We start from the raw sequence: 23,239 nt of genomic DNA, 5'->3' as shown, positions 1-23,239 counted from the left end.
AGATACAGTAAAAAAATAAATAAATTTAAATGCTTAATTAGAAAATATTATATAATGCAAAAGAAATCAGTAAAGGAACAAAAACAGGAGAAACAAAGAAAACAGACCTTTGACATACCTTTATACATAAATTACCTTTAATATACATACAAAAATCCATAACAAACTACTAGCAAACTGAATCCAGCAACATATAAAAAGAATTACATACCATGACCCAGTAGGATTTATCCCAGGAATGCAAGGTTGATTAACCATACAAAAAATAATTAATGTATACATGATATCAATAGAATTTAAAAATTACATGATCAGGCTGGGTGCTGTGGCTTAACCCTGTAATCCCAGCACTTTGGGAGGCCAACGTGAGTGAATCACTTGAGGTCAGGGGTTCAAGACCAGCCTGGCCAACATGGTGAGATTCCATCTCTACTACAAACACAGAAATTAGCTGGGCATGGTGGCGGGCACCTGTAATCCCAGCTACTCGGGAGGCTGAGGCATGAGAATTGCTTGAACCTGGGAGGCAGAGGAGGTGGCAGTGAGCCGAGGTCATGCCGCTGTACTCCAGCCTAGGCGATGGAGGGAGACTCAGTCTCAAAAAAAAAAATTACATGATCATGATCATATCCATAAACAGAAAAAGCATTTAACAAAACCCTAGATCATTTCTGATAAAAATACTCGATAAACTAGGAATAGAAGGAAACCTTCCTTCACTTGATAATGGGTATTTGTGAAAAACCCGCATGTGACATCATGCTTGGTGGTAAAAATGAATGCTTTCTTCCTAAGATCAAGAACAAGAGAACATCTCCTCTCACCACTTCTATTCAACACAGTGTTTGAAGGTCTAGCCAGGGAAATTAGAAAAAATAAAGCGAATCCAAATTAGAAAAAAAAAATAAGAAAAGCTACCTTTATTCTCAGATAACATTGTCTTGCATATAGAAAATCCTAAGTATCCACTAAAAATTATAAGAAATAACCAGTGATAGGTCAATTAGCTGCTTTCGGGCAGCCTTAGGCGACAGGAGACTCCTGGACCCAGCACCTGCTCACTGTGCCTGTCCACCTTTGGCTACTGCAGCTGATACCCCAGTGGGCTAAGATTGGACAGGAGCCACCAGGGACCCAGCAAGTCCTTCAGCTCTATTTTTGAAACATGAATCCTTCACTCTTCCTGGCTGCCTTTTGCCTGGGAATTGCCTCAGCTGCTCTAACACATGACCACAGTTTAGATGCACAGTGGATCAAGTGGAAAGCAAAGCATAAGAAATTATATGGCATGAATGAAGAAGGATGGAGGAGAGCAGTGTGGGAGAAGAACATGAAGATGATTGAGCAGCACAATCAAGAATACAGTCAAGGGAAACACAGCTTCACAATGGCCATGAACGCCTTTGGAGACATGACCAATGGAGAATTTAGGCAGGTGATGAATGGTTTTCAATACCAGAAGCACAGGAAGGGGAAGGAGTTCCAGGAACAACATCTTCTTGAGATCCCCACATCTGTGGACTGGAGAGAGAAAGGCTACGTGACTCCTGTGAAGAATCAGGGTATGTGTGGCTCTTGTTGGGCTTTTAGTGCAACTGGTGCTCTGGAAGGGCAGATGTTCTGGAAAACAGGCAAACTTATTTCACTGAGTGAGCAGAATCTGGTAGACTGCTCTTGGCCTCAAGGCAATGAGGGCTACAACGGTGGTTTCATGGATAATTCCTTCCGGTATGTTCAGGAGAACGGAGGCCTGGACTCTGAGGCATCCTATCCATATGAAGGAAAGGTTAAAACCTGTAGGTACAATCCCAAGTACTCTGTTGCTAATGACACTGGCTTTGTGGACATCCCTTCACGGGAGAAGGACCTGGCGAAGGCAGTGGCAACTGTGGGGCCCATCTCTGTTGCTGTTGATGCAAGCCATTTCTCCTTCCAGTTCTACAAAAAAGGAATTTATTTTGAGCCACGTTGTGACCCTGAAGGCCTAGATCATGCTATGCTGACGGTTGGCTATGGCTATGAAGGAGCAGACTCGGATAACAATAAATATTGGCTGGTGAAGAACAGCTGGGGTAAAAACTGGGGCATGGATGGCTACATAAAGATGGCCAAAGACCGGAGGAACAACTGTGGAATCGCCACAGCAGCCAGCTACCCCACTGTGTGAGCTGATGAATGGTGATGAGGAAGAACTTGACTGAGGATGGCACATCCAGAGGAGGAATTTATCTTCAGTCTACCAGCCCCTGCTGTGTGGAATGCACACTTCAATCATTGAAGATCCAAGTGTGATTGGAATTCTGATATTTTCACACTGGTAAATGTTACCTCTATTTTAATTACTGCTATAAACATGTTTGTATTATTGGTTCACTTACTTTGTATTTTCATTTTTAAAAGATATACACATTTTTACCTGTTTAAATAAAATGTAATTTCAAATGTAAAAAAAAAAAAGAAAGGAAAAAAAAAAAGAAATAACCAGTGACTTCAGCAAGGTGGTAGGATACAATATTAGTATCAAAAAACATCATTTGTATCCCACATGTTTCTAACAAACAATCCAAGAATGAAAGTAAGAAAACAAACCCATTTACAATACAATAAAAAATACTAAGAAATAAATTTAACAAAGTAGTACTAAAGTTATACTCTGGAAACTGCAACACATTTTTGAAAATTAAAGACTCTAACTAAATCAGAAGGCAACTTATATACATGAATCAGAATACTAAATAATTGTTAAGATGGCAGTACTCCTCAAGAATCCCAGCTGACTTCTTGCAGAAATTGATGTATTTAAATTGTGCAACCTAGAACATTTAGCCTCTCTTAACAGAGATTGATGTGTATACAGCACATTACAAATCTTCCACACCATTAACTGGTCTATTTCTACACAGCAGCTTTACCAGCTTGAAAAGATATTTTGCACAATGCTTTTTAAAAAAACAAAAAAACCCAAATATGAGTCTTATTCTTAGCACTTAAAATATTCAGGAATTTTAAAAATTAATTTGTGTTTCTATAAAATTATTTTAGGCTCACTTCTTTATTATTTTATAGGTACTACAATAGTTTTACACTTACAAAGGAAAAAACTGTTGATAAAGTGGAGGCAGGAGACCCACAATAGTCAAAATAATCTTGAAAATAACAAAGTAGGAATACTTCACAATTTTCAAACTTCCTACAAAGCAATGACAATCAACACAGTTTGATACCAGCACAAGAACAGATGTATATACCAATGGATAAGAATTGAGAGACCAAAAATAAAACTATACATCTATGACCAATTGATTTTAAACAATTCAATGAAAGATGGAATAGTCTTTTCAATAAGCGGTACTGAGATAATTGGATAGCCACATGCAAAAGAATGAAATAAGACCTCTATTTTATACCAAATATAAAAATTAACTGGAAATGAATCAAAAAACTAAATGTAAAACTATTTAGTTTTACAACAACTAAATGTAAACAAAACTAAATGTAAAACACATTGGAGAAAATATTTACAAGCTTTTATGTGACAAATGATTGATAGATATGACTCCAAAAGCAGGAACAACAAGAGAAACAGATTATTTGAACTTTATTAAAATAAAAAACTTTAAGATTCAAAGAAAACCATCAAGTGAAAATACAACTCATAAAACGGAAAAAAATATTTGCAATTCATATATCTCATATGGGTCGTGTATCTAGAATATATAAAATCTCTTACAACTCCGCAATAAAAAGACAGCCCCATTTTGAAAAGGCAAAGAATCTGAATGAACATTTTTTTCACAGAAGATACAAAAAATGACTAAAAGCATGTGTTCTGAAGAAGTTCAATTTCATTAGTTATCTGGAAAATGCAAATGAAACCACAATGAAATACCACTCCACACTTGCTATGATGACTATAATCAAAAAGACAGTTAATCAGAAAGGTTGACAAAAATTTAGAGAAAATAGAATCCCCATAGATTACTAGTGGAAATGTAAAATGGTGCAGTCACTTTGGATAACATTCTTACCGTTCCTCAAATCATTAATAGAGTATCCTATGTCACAGCAAGTCCATTCCTAGGTATATACACAAAAGAATTGAAAGCAGATATTCAAAGAAATACTTGTATTTTAATAAGTATTTTTAAGTGAATATTATTATAGCATGTTTTTTTGTTATTTATTGTTACAGCATCATTATAGTATGATTTCCAATAGCCAACAGGTAAAAATAATCCATAAACAAAATATGAGTATATTCATATACTAAAATTATATTTGACCATAAAAATGAAGTATTGATAGATACTGCAACACAAATAAGCCTTGAAAACATTATGCTAAGTACAACAAATTCAGTCCCAAAAGACTATATATTGTATGATTCCACACATATGAATTGTGAAGAGTAAAGAGACTTATATAGACAGGAAGTATATCAGTGGTTGCTTAGGACTGAGGATGGTGGGAGGATGGGATATAATAAAGAAAATTAGGAGTTTCTTCTTGAGGTGAGGAGAATGTTCTAAAACTGACTGTTGTGCTAGTTGAACAGATCTATGAGTCATTGAATTGTACACTTTGAGGAAAATGTGTTATGCAAACTCCATCTTAACAAAACTTAAAGTAAGTAGAAGATGGAGACAAAGGATGCACAGCTGAAGAAAGAAAAGTGATGACAGAAGCAAGCCATAGTGATGCAGTGTGAGGAGTGCTTAACCTGCTCATGGTGGCATTAAAGATGGAGGAAAAGGGCCATGAGGCAAAAACCATGGAAAGCCTCCAGAAGATAGAAGCCTCCAGAAAAACAGAAGAAATGGATCCTCCACTAGAGCCTCTAGAATAAAATACGGCCCTTTGTAGTTAGCCCAAGTGAAAACCATGTTGGACTTCTGACCTACAGAATTGTAAAATAAATCTGTGTTGTTTTAAGCCACTAAAAGTATGGTAATTTGTTACAGTAGCCATAGAAAACTAGCATGGATTAACCGTGGTGGTCATTTTAATATGCCAGTTTGGATAAGCTACAGTCCCCAGTTATTCAAGGAAACAGGAATCTAGCTGCTGTTGTGAAGATATTTCACAGAAGTGATTACAGTGAATAATCAGTTGACTTTAAATACTGGAGATCATCCTAGATAATTGGGGTTGCCCTGATTCTATTAGTCAAAAGGCATTTAAAACAGAATTTTAAATTCCCTGAAGAAGAAGAAATTCTGGATGTGGACAACAAATTCACCCTGTGCTTAAGAGTATGATGAGCCCTTCCTGCTGGCCTGTCTACAGATTTTGGATTTGCCTGGCTGGTCCTCACGATTGCATTATCTAATTGCTTACGACAAATTTTTAAATACATTTCTGGTCCTTTTTCTGATTCTCTTCTTCAACCTTAATTGACAGAGTCACATTCAGAGTGTTTGGTGGTAACTGTGCCAGTAGCTCTTTGTGTCAATTTGTTGTATGATCATTTGTTAGACCTTTTCCTGGGAAAGCAGCTGCATAGCACTTATGATGATGATTGAGCAGTAGAACTTCAGTCTCCTGTGAGCACACATTTGGGCATCATAACCATGGGGAGCACTAAGGGAAGGCTTATGATGAGTCCACAGTTAATTTTGAAGATGAGGGTCAACAGAGTCCATATTAAAGCAAGACAATAAAACTCATTCATCTCAAGTGCTCACAAAACAAGATGTAACCAAATTAACTTAACTGGTTGTTGTCAAAGATATGTAATTTTACTTATTTGTTTTGTGAGTCTTTTTGTAGATTAAGGCAACTTGAGAGAGATGAAGATATAAGCACATTAGTCCTCTAAGATGACAAATGCTTTACTCTCAAAGGCCGGCTATAAGTCTAAGACGCTTTTATTTTGAACCATTCCCTGCCTGATTTAATGCCAGAGTGCTAAAGCCATAGTGACATTATCTAGTTGTTTTTCTATTCTATGAATTCTAGTCAGGATTTTTCTTGCTTTTTGAGAATCATAAAATAAAGGAAAAAGCCAAAAATCCCTTTCAATTATTAAAATTTTCAAAGTCCAGGTTTCCAGTTTTTTCCTTCTTGATTTAAATCATCTAAAGGTATCTTTTTAGTAGGGAGGAAAATAGAGGCTGCAAGAGATCCTGGGTGAAATCATGAATACTGTGTGACAGTCTTCAGCCAGTATGTTGCATGCCTCAAATCCAGTACCAGCCATTAGTGACTAGTATTTTGTTTTCAGCGAAAACACCACATACTCTGTTGTCAAATATTATTTTAATAATTTTCTGTCATTCATCAAGAGTGGTCAGCATCAGGCAGTGTTACCTGTAGTATAGATCCATTGTACAATATGGTGATTATAGTTTATAACAATGTATAGTAATTCCTCTTTATCCACAGAGGATAGGTTCCAAAGTCCCCAATGGATGCCTGAAACCACAGATTATTCTAAACCCTATGTAAAATTTTTATTTTTATATACATACATATCTATGATAAAGTTGAATTTATAAAGTAGGCACAGGAAGAGATTAGTAATAACCATAATAAAATAGAACAATTATAACTATATTCTGTTCACAATTTAATGGACAGAAGATTCATTTTTACCATAGATCTTAGAAAACTCAGCATGATTTCTTTTCCTTCCTTATTAAGTAGAGAACTTTCACCTTGTCACTTAAAGGAGGCACCTAACAGTTTCTCTTTGGCATATCTGAATTGTGCTTTGAGGACATCATTAAGTAAAATAAGGATTACTTGAACACAAGCGCTGTGGTACAGCCACAGTTGATCTGACAAGCAAGATGGCTTCCAAGGGCTTAACACACGAGTACCACATACAGCATGGATACACTGGACAACGGGATAATCCCTGTCCCAGGAGGGACAGCACAAGATTTCATCACGCTACTCAGAAAACTTTATATTAATTGTTTCGTTCTTGAGTTTTCTATTTAATTTTTTCAATGGCAGTTTACTGCAGGTAACCAAAATCATGGAAAGAGAAACTGCAGATAAGGAACATTACTGTATTATATACTTGAAAATTGCTAAGAGAGTAGATTTTAAATGTTCTCACCACAAAAATGTGGTATGTGAAGTAATGGATACATTAATTAGTTTGATTTAGTCATTCCACAATGTGTGTGTGTGAATACGTATCAGAAAATTATGTGGTACACCCTAAGTATATATAATTTGTATTTGTCTATTTAAAAAATAAACATTTAAAGACAAATAAAGGAGACACTTGCTCGCTACAAAAAAGAGAAAAAAACTTGGGGTACGTCTAAGCCAAAAATGAAGTTGAAAATGTAGTATAGCTCTCTTATAAGATCTGTAAAAGTAATAACAGCCTCCAAATATACATTACCTATTTCCTTTTATTTTTCCAGGTCTATTTTTCTGAAAGTTCTGTTACAAAGGCTAGCTTCTGCAAAGTTCTCTTTCTAGATATGATGTATAGGTTTAATCCTGAATTTTAAGTGTAGAGAAAAAGAGAAAATATCTATAAAGATAAAGAATAATAGCATATAGGTTAAAGTATATGACAAGCTATGTTTAGATTATTTGAACATTGTTCTGTATGCCTTGGATCAACAACTTCTTGCAGTTGTCAACTTGATATAAAGATTGTGGGTTGAAGCTGTCTCCTGAAGATTGTCCACTTCTAGAAGATTCTTTAAAATCCTCATATTGAGGTCTCTAGTTGGAACAGTTTTCTAATGATTTGAGGATGAATTCTCTTCTCCTAGTAAAGTATATCCAAGAAACAAGTGTGCTTTTAGAGCTATGCTCACTAGTTACTTGATGAGATGTTTTCATTAGAGTTCAATAACACTATCTGATATCTCTTCCAGAAGACAAGATCTCAACATTTCAGACCATGTAAGCATTAATTAGGAGAATATGACGACTAGGTGCATTTTATGAGTTCCTTGCAGTATTAGGGGTTGTCTGCTTGAATTTGGCCAGAATATAGAATCAGAGTAAATTTCTAGGTGTAAGAGGCAGTCTAATACCAATTCAGAATGGAAGAACCAGTAAGATCCTAAAAATAGGTAATTTCTTTGTCATTGAAGCAATGCCAATACTCTTTGGATTCCTATAATGTCTGAAAGCTTTGTTGATGTTTTAGTTTAAGAATTCATTGTTCCTTCCATCATTCCTGAAGATTGGGATAATATGGGCAGTGAAGTTTCTGAATAAGCAGCAGTGTTGAAAATCTCGTTAGTGACAGTTCCAGTAAAATGGGTGTCTCTGTTACTGCAGAGATAGGTTGGAATTCCCAGACTGGGAAAACAAAATCAAGTGGTATTTTTGCTAGTATCAGATTCATAGCTCATTCAAAGAAAAGCTTCAATCCATCACTGGAATTAGAAAACACTGGCACACATATTCAGAATCAATGGTGGAGGGTAGTAGCACAAAACTTACTTGGAGATGTCCCAAGACATTTTTCTATATTTGAGCTATTTTTCATTTTTCTTCTTTATAATTTTACCAGGACTATGCTGCTGGTGATGGGTGAGATTTTCCTCAGCGGCAACATCAACAATTTGGGTCAAACTTTTCAGCAATGCCAGTTGACTACTGTAGCCAATTTGTCCTTGCGATAGCCAGTCAATGCTTTCATTAAAATGTTATGAAAGTTTCTATTCAAGATTCTCTGGTGCCAACAAACTCCTGAAAGTGCCAGAGATTATTCTCATGCAATTTGCAAAGAAGTTTTTTTTTTTCTGGTATTTCTTTCTGACATTGGAGTCAAAACTAGCTTTAGACCATTCAAAATATTTGACCTCTTGGACTGTCATAAGAGCAAGGATATTTCTCATGGTTTTCTATCTAAACAGCCATGAATTTTACTTTAACCTCTATGTTACTTTTGTGTACATTGTTGACATTCCCAGTAAAAGGCAAAAAAAAATTTGAATGTTTATCTGAAGGACACTAAAGAAGGCAGAACATAGATTTACAACTATAACGTAACACATAAGATAAAATAGTACTCTTATTCAAAACCACAAGTGTAGAATAACTATTTTATTATGTCCTTGGGGTGCTTAATATATCAGTATCTTCTCCAGGTGAGTTTCTTCAGTAGGAAGACAAAATTATTACACAGATAAGTGCAAGCTATGATGAGCTCCTACTTCTTTAGACTTTCAAATATTGGTTTCAGTGTTTCTTTAGTGTCTAGTTTTAGATGTGTTGTGCAAGCTTGTAGAAAGTTATGGCTGCAACAATCTGCACTATTATGGATGCATAATGGAGAAAGCATCTGATAGTTTTAATGTAAGGTCAGTAAAATGCATTCTAGATCCATTTATGCTTTTGCCCAGTGGCTCTTTCAAAATATGCATGGAGGTGTGAGAGATCTGGTTCTCATTGAGGTGTTTGCTTGCAGATCATATTCTCCATTTAAACTGAAGACGGTTTCCCTCATCAAAAAGACTGATCCTAAATCTAGTTTCACATGTGCTTTAGGATCGACTGCTTACTGCTATCCAAAGATATTTAAATGCCTATTGCTGCTATCTCCAATAGGCTCATTCTTTCTTTTCCTATAGGCCCAAATTTTATTCCAGACTATTTTCATAGAAAAGAGAATAGAGGTAGCCTTCAAAAAACCTTAAAGTTGTTAAAATGCCCATCTCCAATGGGCTCATTCTTTCTTTACCTATGGGTCAAAATTTGATTCAAGTTTATTTTCATAGAAAATACATTGGAGGTATCATGGAGAAGATCTTAACTAGTATGTATAGCTTTTCTAATTCCAGTGGATTTTGATGTAATACGTAGACTAGGGTAGTCCTCCGAGGACACGCTCAGGAACTTCCCACTCTACCTTTTCCATCTCATAGCTTGTACTTTTTGTACTTAAGGTCTTTACTACAGTAAGCAAAAATTGATATAGAGTATAAACCACTACATCTTCTTAGAACTAAATTCCTCTGTGAATGTCTTTCCTTCATGTCTTGGCTTTGGAAAGTTCTTTACAAGAATGAGACTAGGGCTTGAAATCAGCCCTAAAAAGCTACTCTAATTTGAAAGAGGCAATTGAGATATGAGGGTTTCTTGTAGAGCACAAGGGAAAGGAAGCAGGTCAGAAGTGGGGGTCCGAGTGTGATGTAGGATCATAATGGAAGGGAAAGAAATGTGGAAGAAAGCTAGTAGATTTGAAATGTGATTTAGGAAAATAAATGACAAGGATAGTTTTATGGTTTTTTCACATTTTTTCTTTCGACTTAGCTACAACTTTTTTTACAGAAGTAATTTTGGAATCTGAATTTTTTTTTGGAAGCTTCCCCTAGTAATAATAAATGATAAACATAAGATGTTTGGAATTTTGCTCCCCGTTTTGTTCTAAGGCCCTTCTCCAATGAATAACTTTATTCACAGCAGAAGCACCCCCCAAACATTCATTGTAATCCTTAATTATCTTTCAAGAAATGACGGTATTTAAAAAGACAAATGCGTAATTATTGTTATAGTATGGACAGGTAAAAGAAGGTGAAGTCCGTCCTGGAGACAGTACAGACTTTAAGACAAAACCACTGAAGTCTGAAAACAGGTCAGCCAAACACCTGTTTTGTGAGCATGTTACACCTTGTGCCTTGATCTAAATGGTTAGCTGTTAACTGATGATCTAATAAATTCATAATCCTTCTGGTGTTCAGGAGTTTTCAAAAAGTTTCTTCCTGAACCAAACTGTCATAGGAAAATTTAGACAAGACTGTGGCAAGGTGTAAAAAGGTTTTGACAGATGGCCCAATGCAAACATTTTCCATAACACCTGTCTGACATGGCTTTCTGAATTTATCAGTCCTTAGAGTGAGCTTCAATGAATGGATTTATTAGGTCTATGTCCAATCTCTTCTCTAAGAACTTGGTCTTACAAGCTTATATCAGAATATGACAAAGACCTTCCCACTCCATCCCCCAAAAAACTTAAAAACACAGCAATATATTACGAGTTAGACAGGACCCCTCCAAGGATAGAAATTTCAAACCTGGTTACAAAATCAACTGATTTCAATAGGCATAGAATTGAAATAAACTAAGCAGTTTGGAGCCTAGGAACCTGAAAAAAAAAAAAATCAGAGCCGAGACCCAATACAAAACTTAGCTCAGTACAGCAGTTGTAGAGGGTCCTGGAAGGGTATCCCAGGCACCTTCACAGAGAATGTTGTTTAGGGTTGAGGATCTTGACCTGTGGTACTGAGGGGGTTGCAAATGGAACTGCAAGACCTCCAGAATTACCAACTGTTGAATCCTCCAAAGACCAGAGGGGGAAAAAAAAAAAAAAACAGGAAAACATTGATCGAGCAAAACTAAACTTTAAAGACTTACTGCAGTCGGAATACCACCCAACAGAGTCTTAACAGTATTTCAGTACCTGAATATTAGAATAAAGTAGGTATACTCTCTTAGGGCCTGAGCTGGACTTTTCTAAGGCAGTCTTTCAAATTAGAGAATTAATTGGCATTGACAGAATTTGTGACTTAATAACTTCAAATTGGTATATACAGCAAGGTGGATTGAGTCTTGGGCAGCACACTACTAGCATTGATGAATAACTATTTTGGTTGGCTCACTCTTATCTTCCAGGAAAGAATATTGTCTGGGGAAAGCAACTAAGTTATTTTTGCTTGACCTCAGTATAACACAGAAACAGAAAAATTACCTGAACCCAATAGATGTATTTTTTAACACAAAGATAGGAATTCCTGTTGGTTTCAGTTCTTTACATAAAGCATTGGTGTTCTCAACATATCAAATTTATTACTTCCATTGTTTTTAATGTATTTTCCCAGTTATCCATTAAAAATAGATTATCTTTTTAGTGGTTACTAATATTGCCTTCCTTCCATCAATTACAATCACCCCATGCCTCTGATTTTATTAAAAGTTTCATAACAATAGAATTTAGGATTTGAGAAACATTTATTATTTTGAATGTTACTCAAAGCTCTACAAAGTGAAACCAAACAAAATAAAAATTGAGGATCCAAATCATAATGAAGATTTAGCTCAAGTGTTTACCCAGATCCTTCCCCAAATCTCTGGATTTCAAGTGAACACAATTGCATAAATCCCTTTAATTGCCCATTTTTACGCCAAATGCTCTGCTTTCCTGCTTCTTTCCTACACACCTACACTGTGACACCAAAGTCATTCAAGACCAGGTCACCCTGTTTAAATCCCTCCTCCCCTAACCATCAGGGCAGACTAGTTAGGAGAGTACAAAATATTAAAGAGTTTGGGAACTTAGCTGATTTTATTTTCCTTCAGCTGGTGCCCAGAATGATAAATCGTAAGATTCTTGGCTCTTCTGCCTTCTTCTCTGCTTCTGAAAAGCCCCAACTAATCTTTTCTAGATCCTGACAATCCTCAGTATTTCTAAGCAGCTTCGTCTCCCAAAGTTCAAACCCCGTGAACAATAGTATTTCTTTATGCCCCAAGCAGAGGAATGCTTTCTGCCTGGATGACAGTTTGTTAATTGACCGTGGTCTTCAGGAGACCATAAAACTTTTGGTTTCCAAAGGGTAAACTTTACTTTGAGCCATATCCATATTTCTCTTATTCAAGACGTTATTTCCGCTTTTTTACTGGCAAAGAAGACCATGGCGTGTCACCTCTCCAGGAGACGAGAGAAACTGTCTTGCATGCCTGAACACTATGGTCAGTAACCTCTATTAGTTATTTAAACTTCTGAATACCTCACAACACAAATATTATCATTCTTACTGTTTGATACTTGAGAAAACAGAGCATTAGAATGTTAAAAAGCTACCTTTGGTCACATTGCTAGTGAGTAATATGGACAGAATTGGAAGGCTATCCTCTTTTTGTTATACTGCTATGTCATCATTGGTAGAACTTTCATGAGTCCTTACCCTGCATAAGCATCATCATCATCATCATTATCACTTATTCTTTCACCTCTCACAGTTATTCCCTGGGCTACTTTTCTATTTAAGGAGGTAGGCGGACTTTCTCTTAGTTTCCTTATTTGAGGATCACAATCTCTTTACTTCAAGATAATTTAATATTACTTTGAAACAGGGGGAGGTGGCATGTAAAGGACTAAGCTTTATATATTTTGAGGGTGAGAGCGAGGGAAAACTTATAAGCCCAGGATCAACAAGACACAGTTGGCATCTTCCACAGAAGGAGCACCAACCTTATTTGTTGTCTTTGTTAATTAGTAGACTTTTTTGAGCAATCGTATGTTTATTTTTAAAACTGAGAAGAAAATCGAAGTTTCTATATACTCCTTCACCCTTCCCATTTCCTCTATTTATTTTTTTTGAGATGGTTATTTTTTTGAGACGGAGTCTCGTTCTGTCACCCAGGCTGGAGTGCAGTGGGCGATCTTGCTCACTGCAAGCTCTGCCTCCCGGGTTCCCGCCATTCTCCTGCCTCAGCCTCCCAAGTACTTGGGGCCACAGGTGCCCGCCAGCGCGCCCGGCTAATTTTTTGTACTTTTTTTAGTAGAGACGTGGTTTCACCGTGTTAGCCAGGATGGTCTCAATCTCCTGACTTGTGATCTGCCCGCCTCAACCTCCCGAAGTGCTGGGATTACAGGCGTGAGCCACCGCGCCTGGCCCCTTCCTCTATTATTGATATCTTGCATTACTGTGGTGCAATTGTTACATTGCTAAATGAACTGCTTGTTAATTGTGAAATGAACCAATATCAATATATTATTGTTAATCAAAGTTCAGAGTTTATATAAGAGTTCACTCTGTATGTTTTATATTCTGTGGATTTTGCAAACATACAGTAACATGCATCCACCATTATAGTATCACATAGAATAGTTGCATTGCCCTAAGGAAAAAAAAAAAAAAATCCTGTGTTCCACCAATTTATCCTTCCCTCCCTCCCCAGACAGCTCTGGTAACCATTGATCTATGTACTGTCTCCATAGTTTTACCTTTCCTAGAATGTCACATAATCAGAATCATACAGTACATTCACCTTTTATATTGGTTTCTTTCACTTAGCACAATATACATTGAAGGTTTCCTGACATTTTTTCATGACTCGATAGCTCATTTCTTTTTAATACTGAATAATTTTCCAGTGTATGAATGTACCACAGTTTGTCTATTAAAGGATGTCTAGTTTGCTTCCAGGTTTTGACAATTTCTGTAGTCCTTTTTCTTCTTCTAACTCCGTCAATTTCATGCTGCCCATCCTTCATTTACTGTCCCATCCAGTACAATAGCCTCATTTCTCTCACACTGTGTAAACATCCTTTTACTTCCCTTAAACTCTGTTTCAAGAAGACTCACTGTGAATGCCATCTTCAAACTGAGCATTGTACTTTTACAGAGCTGTTTCCATCTGAAATGCCCTCCTCCTCTAAAATCACAAAATACATATTTGTGTGTGTGTTTGTGTGTGTGACACTCAATATATATTTATAAAGCTTACCTACAACTTACGTATTGTTTCTGAAAGACCAAATTTTCAAGGAATTTTCTTGACGTGTATCTTCTTTTTTGTCATAGTCAAAGCCAAGCAATGCAGCAGCCCTGTTTTCTGCTATGACGCGTTCGGTGATGTTGCCGACTAGCCAGGCATCTGAACATAATTTGATGTGCTAATAATTTGATTAGCATGTTTTCTAGTCTCTGTTGCTCTCAATAATAACACCAGCTCTTAATCGGTACTAGGACATAAATTTATTATGTTAGAATTTGCCTGGCACTGCCCTAACTGCTATTTGTTTTAAACATGACCAAAAGGTATGAGATTGGAAAGTTGATTATTATTACCCTCATTTTTTTTTTGGGGGGGGGGATGAGAAAACAAGAACTCATGAGATTGTGACTTTCTTACAAGGGAAGGAAAATAAGTATAAAACTAGATCCTGTGAAGTCAGGCTTACAGTTTTGTTTTTTTCTTAAACAAACCTGACCTCTGTTGCTTCTTAAAGAACCAAACCTATGTTTATACGTATTTATCATACCTAAATTTTGTTAACCTTTTTTGCATGGTTAAGTCAGAATCTTTGCTGAACTCCAAAGTGGCCAAAAATAGTTTTGTTTCATGCAACCTCTATGTCAAAGTATGAACTCAAATCTGAGCTACTACCATTATTACTTCACATACACCAACACACACACACAAGGAAATGATGAGCATACTAAATCAAATACAATTTTATTTCCTAATGAAATGAGCTAAGCATAAATATGACAAAGTGTGCAGTGGAGAATAATTATCAGCCTTCCTTTTTAGACAGCATGAGGTTCGGCAAAGTCAATTTGAATATAAATGCAAAATATGTTGAGAACACATTTAGAGAAAAGCAATAATAGTTACTAAAATAGACTATTAAATTATCTTTTAATAACTTTATAATAGCAAATGTAATACTGTGAAAAAGCCCAAGATCTCTAATAAAATCAGGCGAGTCTGATTTGCAAAAATAAATAAGATTTAAATCAGGTTAAATTTTATAAGCAGTGCTATAAAGTGAATTTGTTCTGCTATAGTATCTGCTAGAAAAGAAGAATGGTTTGAACAACTAAGTTCTTTCAAATTATCAAGTGTAAGAAATATGATAAGCATGAAAATACACTGAAAACATGTATGTATAGATGATACCAGCAGTAGTAGTTGTATTACTGTATGTTGCCTGATTTAGAATGCTCACATGGTCTAAATTTTAAACTCTGGTTGATTTTGAAAGAGAAGAATATTTGTATGAGTGTGTGTGTGTTTTACTATGTAGGATTTTAATATTTATAATATTTGGCATTGAGTAGCAATATGCCTTTTTTTTTTTTTTTTTTTTTTGAGATGGAGTGTCACTCTGTCACCCAGGCTGGAGTGCAGTGGCATGAACTCGGCTCACTGTAACCTCTGCCTCCCGGGTTCAGGCAATTCTCCTGTCTCAGCCTCCCCAGTATCTGGGAGTACAGGCACCCGCCACCATGCCTGGCTAATTTTTGTATTTTTGGTAGAGACGGGATTTCACCATATTGGATCAGGCTGGTCTCAAACCCTTGACCTCAGGTGATCCGCGCGCCTTGGCCTCCCAAAGTGCTGGGTTCACAGGCTGAGCCACCGCACCCTGCCGCAATATCCTTTATGTGCCAGCAGCTAATATTTGGAGCTGATATTCTAAATACAATGTTTGAAAAGAAAAAACAAGAAAAGAAAAAAAAAGTGCTCGTTTAAGATTAGATTTGTGCTAAGAACATATGGATATATTGTGAGTATGAGCAATTTTGGGCATCGATGCAATTGTCTCACTTTGGAATGTACTGTTCTCGAAAGGTGACTGTAGCAGATTGCAAAAATGATTCCAATTTTTCACTCCCTCCTAGTTTCATCTTTTACCACTTACTTTGCAGCATCCTCCATGCTATAAAGAACAGGATGCTGCAAAGTGGTAGGGTTGGAGTGGTGAGGGTTGTAATTTCTTGATCCCAGCTTAGCCAACTGACTTCCTTTGGCCAATGAAATATTGGCAGATGTAACACAAGTAGAAGTTTTAAAAGGGCTTGCAAGCCCAGGCTTGCTTGCTGTGCTCTTGCTAAGATAATATATATGCTTGGCTTTCCTTGCTGGTCCCAGAAAAAGTTGAAAGTCATACACAACAGAGCCAAATGGTCCCAGTTGCCCCAGATGAGGCCAGTCTACACTAGCCAACAGCCTCCAACCCAAAGATATATGAGTGAACCCAGCTAAGATCAGCCAAACTTTGCCCTCATAACTAGAAAGCTATCATAATAAATGATTGCTGTTTCAAGCAGTGAGTTTTGGAGATGGCTTACACAGCAATAGCCAACTCACACAGTGATATGATCTCCCAGATCAAAATGTTATTCTGTAGACATGAAGAGAAAATGAAGCAGCTGACTCTGGAAAACAAAAGAAAAAACAAAGCTGTTCTGAGAATGTTTTTTGGGGATTCTATCCCTCATGGGTTTGCAGTAAAAATGATCATGCTACAAATACTGAGACTAGTTTTGTCCCATAGTTTATAAGCTACACTGCACACTCTTACTAATTTTTTCATGTGACAGTCAAAAAACACTCGGTAGATGGGGCACATATTTCCATATATTTTTTCGTAAATAGATGCACTCCAATTGAGCCAAATGTGGGGCTTGTCGACTCTAGTGCATTTCCCCCATTTCTGACCTGTCCTGCTACACTTTCATACAAGAGTGTCACTATGGAAAGCAGAGCAGATAACCCACGTGACAATGACAAATACAGTGCTATCACACAGTAGTGGGAAAAATATGTTGCATTTCTGAAGACTGGACAAAGTGAACTCATCCAAGTTCATAGGACAAGCAAAACCCACTTTGTAAGAGTCACTTGGAAATCAGTTTCCAACACAAACACTGAGCACCCTGAATTCTATCCTAAACCGGGTTCCCCAGTCATTGTGTGCTTTATGCCCCTCTAAATGCAATTACAATTGCAAAAAAATTCGGAGTCAAGTAGTTAACAAGGTCTCTGAGTGTTAATATAACAGCCCTTGCTAGGGCGGGCACAGCAGCTCACACCTGTAAACCCAAAACTTTGGGAGGCTGAGGCAGGCAGATCACCTGAGGTCAGGAGTTCCAGACCAGCCTGCCAACATGGTGAAACCCTGTCTCTACTAAAAATACAAAATGGTGGTGGTGGCGGGCGCCTGTAATCCCAGCTACTCAGGAGGCTGAGGAGGAGAATCGCTTGAACCCGGGAGGCGGAGGTTGCAGTGAGCCAAGATTGCGCCAGTCTGGGCAACAAGAACAAAACTGTCCAAAAAAAAAAAAAAAAGCCCTTGCTATATAGCTTTTCTGTTGTTGTAGAAAGTCTCATCAATATTCTGTCAGTAACTTAGTGTCAAGTCATTTTTACCTACAGCAGCAAGTCAGTCCAAACGACTCCAGGAAGTTTCCCTTGTGTGAAAATCGATGAATCTCTCTCCACTTCTTGGAGACAGGAACAAGTCAGAATAATAAAAAATAAAAGCAAAAGTAAAATCTTCCCAAAAAGTTACAGGAAAAATAATATGGATCCCAAAAACAAATGGAATCCCAAATAAATATATAACTATTTCTTAATCAAGAAAGAAACAATTAATTTTAAACATTAAAAAAGGAAATAAGGCCAGGCACAGTGGATGACTCCAGTAATCCCAGCACTTTGGGAGACCGAGGCAGGCAGATCATGAGGTCAGGAGTTGGAGACAAGCCTGACCAACATGGTGAAACCCCATCACTATCAAAAATACAAAAATCAGCCAGGCATGGTGGTGGGCGCCTGCAATCCCAGCTACTCAGTAGGCCAAGACCGAAGAATCGCTTAAACCTGGGAGGTGTGCACTCCAGCCTAGGCAACAGGGTGAGACTCTGACTCAAAAAAAAAAAAAAAAAAGAAAAACAACAAAACTTAAAAAATTAAAAAGGAGGGAATTAAATGTATGTGTCTCTTCTTTTGCCTGGTAATCCATTCATCAAATATGTATGAATTTTGAGGTAGATAGTTTTGTGTAATTTCTCTCAGTGTTTTCTTTTTTTGAAACAGAAGCAGCTGTGTGCTGAATATTTTTGTGTAATACATATTTTACCTTTAAGTATGGGCTATTTGATTATTATTCGAGTATAACTGAAGCAATCTCATTGTCCATGGTAAATACCAAGGTTCTTGGCCTCACAGCCAAGTAGATGGAGGTTGTGGACACATACACAGGCAGAGTGAGTTTGGAGCAGGAGTTCGGTAAGCAAGAGGAAAGAACAGCGCTTCATTACAGAGAGGGATCTGGAGCGGGGTTGCTGGGTGGTGGTAAAACTGTCTGAGTTTTTGTAAATGGACTAGTGATGGGGGGCTATTGAGAAGGGGGTGTCTTAAGAATAATCCCCTCAGCAAACAGCTTCTCCCTCAAACCCAAAGAATAAGAAACTATCCAGGGGAGGGCTGGCAATTAGTCCACCCACATGCTGAAAACAAAGCATGTCCAATACTTCCTAGTGTGGGTAGATATTTTCACTCATTGTGTAGATGCTTCTACATTTCCGTGCCGTACAGAAAACGCCTCTGAAGTACTCAAAATGCTAGTTAATGAAATAACTCTCGCTTTGACCTACCTAAGTACCTCCAAAGCGACAACAGCCCCTTAATTAAAGCAGCTGTCACCCAGGCAGTCTGAAAGGCAGAGGCATACAGTACCATTTCCATTGTACTCGGAGGCCCCGGTCCTCAGGAAAGGTAGAGAAAATAAACATTACGAAAAAACAGCTCAGAAAACCGTCCCAGGAAACTCCACTTCCTTGAGTCACTCTTCTTCCCAGAGCTTTACTACAAGAAAGAAATACCTCTTTAAAATTAGGCCTGAGCCCTCTAGATACACTGTAGGGGTGGCCTTTCCTTACAAATGGCTTCCGATTAGATCAGGAAACCTCTGAGTGAGGCCTGTAGCCTCCCTGGCTCACTTCCAAGAGGAATTCACACAATAGCGGAGACCCATCACCAGGAAACGGGAGCACCTCTGTTTAACCCGGGAGATTTGGTACTGGTGAAGTCTCTTGCTTCTCTCTCCTGCCTTTAAGCCCGAGTTGAGAGGGGCCTTAACCGTTCTTCTCTCCACCCTCCTGACAGTAAAAGTTACCTGAATCTACTCCTGGATACAACACACTTGAGTTAAAGCTTGGAAAACTGAGGAGAAAGTCCCTGACAGCCCAGAAAAACGCTCAGAATATCACTGTAAAGAAATAGAGGATCTCAAGCTGAGAACAACGAAAGATAAGTAAATGAATGAGGGCCACTCACTCCACATAGTCCCCTCTTTGCCTTACCATTTCCTCTCAGTTATTTCCATCTTTCCCCTTGAACTTCGCCGCCAGACATTAGAACTCTTCTTTGATGCACACTTGCAGGGAGATTTGGACTATTCCTAGGAGTATGTTTGTAACTTCATAGACCTACAAGGGAAATTGTATATTCTGGCAAATTGTATAAATACATTTTGAATGGAAATAGCTTACTATATTACAATTGCAGGAACTGCTACACTTACGCTGCTATTTGCAACGGGACTATATACCATGACACCCACACGGTGGAATTCTGGACAAAGGATTTCACGTGCTGTAATCTTCTGCCTATCACCTTTATAACAGCTCTAATAATTACAGAAAAAAGACAAATATGAGGTTCTTGCTACTGAAACTTTTCTTCCTCCTCCTGATAGAGCACGTCAATCCCCTAAACCCTACAGCCCAACAAATCCGACACCTCGCCTTGGCAGTCAACCTAACTTCATGTTATATTTGTACTTCAGACTCGTCGTCAGCTGAAGTATTACCACCACCATTGGAGGATTTAGCCAAAGTTAACATTCCAGTCACCCTCGCCGCTCAGTCCAGTGCAACTTATCCTGATCAGCAAGTCAAGAACGTATTTCTCCCAATCATCTCACAAGTTATAAAGGATGGATGCCCAGACCTGAATTTTACAGAAACCCCAACTCCTATAAAAGTCTTTCGCAATGTAGATTCAAGGCTCACATTTCCCATTTATTTCACGTCCCAAAGGTAAAAAAGGAACTTTCCTGAGAACCTTGTCCATCTGCTCATATGAAGTATTTCATAGCTGGACGGCTCAGGAAAGGCCATATGACTCCCCAGAAAAGAGACTCAAATGGTATCTTAAGAACGCAGCACCAGTTCCTTCTCCTTAAATATCCAAATTCAAGGCAACCTCAATTTACTATTAACACCAATACTTCCCACATTTCTACGGATTGGTACTCAGTGTTGATAGATAACTCACCTTTACCTCTAACCCAAACGTTAGCTTGGGGAGTGTAGAGAATGTTCTTAAAATTCCACCCCAATCATATATTCACCCCCAGCATTCGAGCAAAATTTGCCTCAATGTGGGAGGGCATCAGTGGGAACTACTTAAGTACACAGACCCCCCAATGTAGAGCTGACCTTTTGGGGACATAAAGTGTCTCTAGATCTCAAACAAGAGCTATAGTTCATATATGGAAATTCGGGGTATATGAGCCCACCAAGTCATTGGAGGAGAACCTGTGGGGTTGCAGCAGTACTTTGAAAACTATCCTATGCCATTACTTCCATACAATTCCCGTTCCTTATAAAACACTCACATTGTAGTAAAAAGAGCAGCTCACGTAATTCTACTCCCTTTAGCAGCTGCTGTAACTGGACTCCTAGGAACCACCGGTCTGTCTCCTGAATGTAAATGGGTTTACATTTATCCTTTCAGCAAACCCAAGCTGTAGCTGAAATTACAGCTGCCAGTCAGGCCTGGTGGCTCATGCCTGGAATCCCAGCACTTTGGGAGGTCAAGGCAGGTGGATCACGAGGTCAGGAGTTTGAGACCTGCCTGGCCAATATGGTGAAACCCTGTCTCTACTAAAAAAATAACAAAAATTAGCAGCGCATGGTGGCACACACCTGTAATCCCCGCTACTCAGGAGGCTGAGGCAGGAGAATTGCTTGAATTTGGGAGGCGGAGGTTGCAGTGAGCCAAGATCACACCACTGCACTCTAGCCTGGGCGACACAGTGAGACTTCATCTCAAAAAAAGAAAAAGAAATTACGGCTGCCATTCAAGAACAACAATGGCAAATAAACTCACTCGCATGTGTCACCCTGCAAAACCGTAGGGAACTGAACCTCCTAATGTCAAGTCAGGGAGGAATATGTGTTTTCCTTAAGGAAGAGTGTTGCTCCTATATTAATGCTTCTGGTAAAGTACAGCAGCATCTAGTAGAGGCAACCAATATTATCACCCACGTGCCACAGCAGAACCCATCGACATGGCTCACAGGCATCAAACAAACTCTGAGGTCATGGTTGTGGTCTATAGTGCCCCCACTAATAATGGTAATCTTAATTAATACTCATATTGAGACCCTATATTCTGAACTTCCTTATAAAGTTCGTCACATAAGCAAGACAAAGTGACACAGACTAAAAGTTGGCCTGTGTGGTCCGGGAATGGAGTGGGAACTGATCAAACAAACCAACCAAAACCTCTGCTCTATACAGATAGTACACCTGGTCTCAGCTGAACCTTAGGGCCCCCTCCTCAACAACCCCCCTCCTCACTAGCCCATTTATAAAAACCCTGGCATTTTTACTGCCACCCAGCAACCCACTCGGGACTCTTCTCTGTAACTGAAAACTGTTCTTTCCTTTTGCCTGTTAAACTCCTGCTCCGAACCCACTCTGTCTGTGTCTGTGTCCATGACCTCTGTCTCCTTCGCTGTGAGACCAAGAGCCTTGGTATTTACCCTAGACGATGAGGCTGCTTTATAATTATGTTCTTGTAAAGCATTTCTGAAAATGTTATTGCTCCAAATTGTAAAATTGCAAGTTTAATATTAAAACAAAAATTACGTTTTTTCTAATGCCTTCAATTCCAAAATAACCTGAATCGAAGTTTACCAGGGAGGTTTTTAGTATTATTGAATACTAGATACTGCCAATTAAAATGAGTCCTATATTGCTATATAAAATGAACTTCAGCTGTTTTTTAATATTCTTTGGACAATAATCCAACCCATGGCACATTGCAAAAAGTAACTCTGAAATAAAAATAGGAAAATTCTCTACCAGAACATAAAGTTACATCTCTCCTTGATAACAGACTACTTGTAGATTTAGTTGTTCCTTTTTTTTAAAATATACTTTAAGTTCTGGGGTACATGTGTACAACGTGCAGGTTTATTACATAGATATACATGTGCCATGTTGGTTTGCTGCACCCATCAACTCATCATTCACATTAGGTATTTCTCCTAATGCTATTCGTCCCCCAGTCCCCCACCCCCAACAGGCCCTGGTATGTGATGTTCCCCTCCCTGTATCCATGTGTTCTCATTGTTCAACTCCCACGTATGAGTAAGAACATGCTTGGTTTTCTGTCCTTGTGATAGTTTGCTGAGAATGATGGTTTCCAGCTTCATCCATGTACCTGCAAAGGACATGAACTCATCCTTTTTTATGGCTGCATAGTATTCCATGGTGTATATGTGCCATGGTGTATATGTGCCCACATTTTCTTCATCCAGTCTATTATTTATGGACATTTGGATTGGTTCCAAGTCTTTGCTACTGTGAATAGTGCCACAATAAACATACGTGTGCATGTGTCTTTATAGTAGCATGATTTACAATCCTTTGGGTATATACCCAGGATTGGGATTGCTGGAAGAAAGAAGGGGAATCAGTAGGAAAAAGTTCAATCCTAACAG

The 23,239-nt window shown here is 38.1% G+C and overlaps 1 pseudogene; it reads left to right on the top strand.

Moving 5' to 3' along the window:
• The first annotated feature begins 237 nt into the window (after positions 1-237).
• Positions 238-2,926, top strand: LOC715159 (procathepsin L pseudogene; annotated as a pseudogene).
• The last annotated feature ends 20,313 nt before the right edge of the window (positions 2,927-23,239 follow it).

Source organism: Macaca mulatta, chromosome 3 (genome assembly GCF_049350105.2).
Source record: "Macaca mulatta isolate MMU2019108-1 chromosome 3, T2T-MMU8v2.0, whole genome shotgun sequence".
Taxonomy (NCBI): Eukaryota; Metazoa; Chordata; class Mammalia; order Primates; family Cercopithecidae; genus Macaca; species Macaca mulatta.
This window is presented reverse-complemented; position numbering and strand designations above follow the sequence as displayed.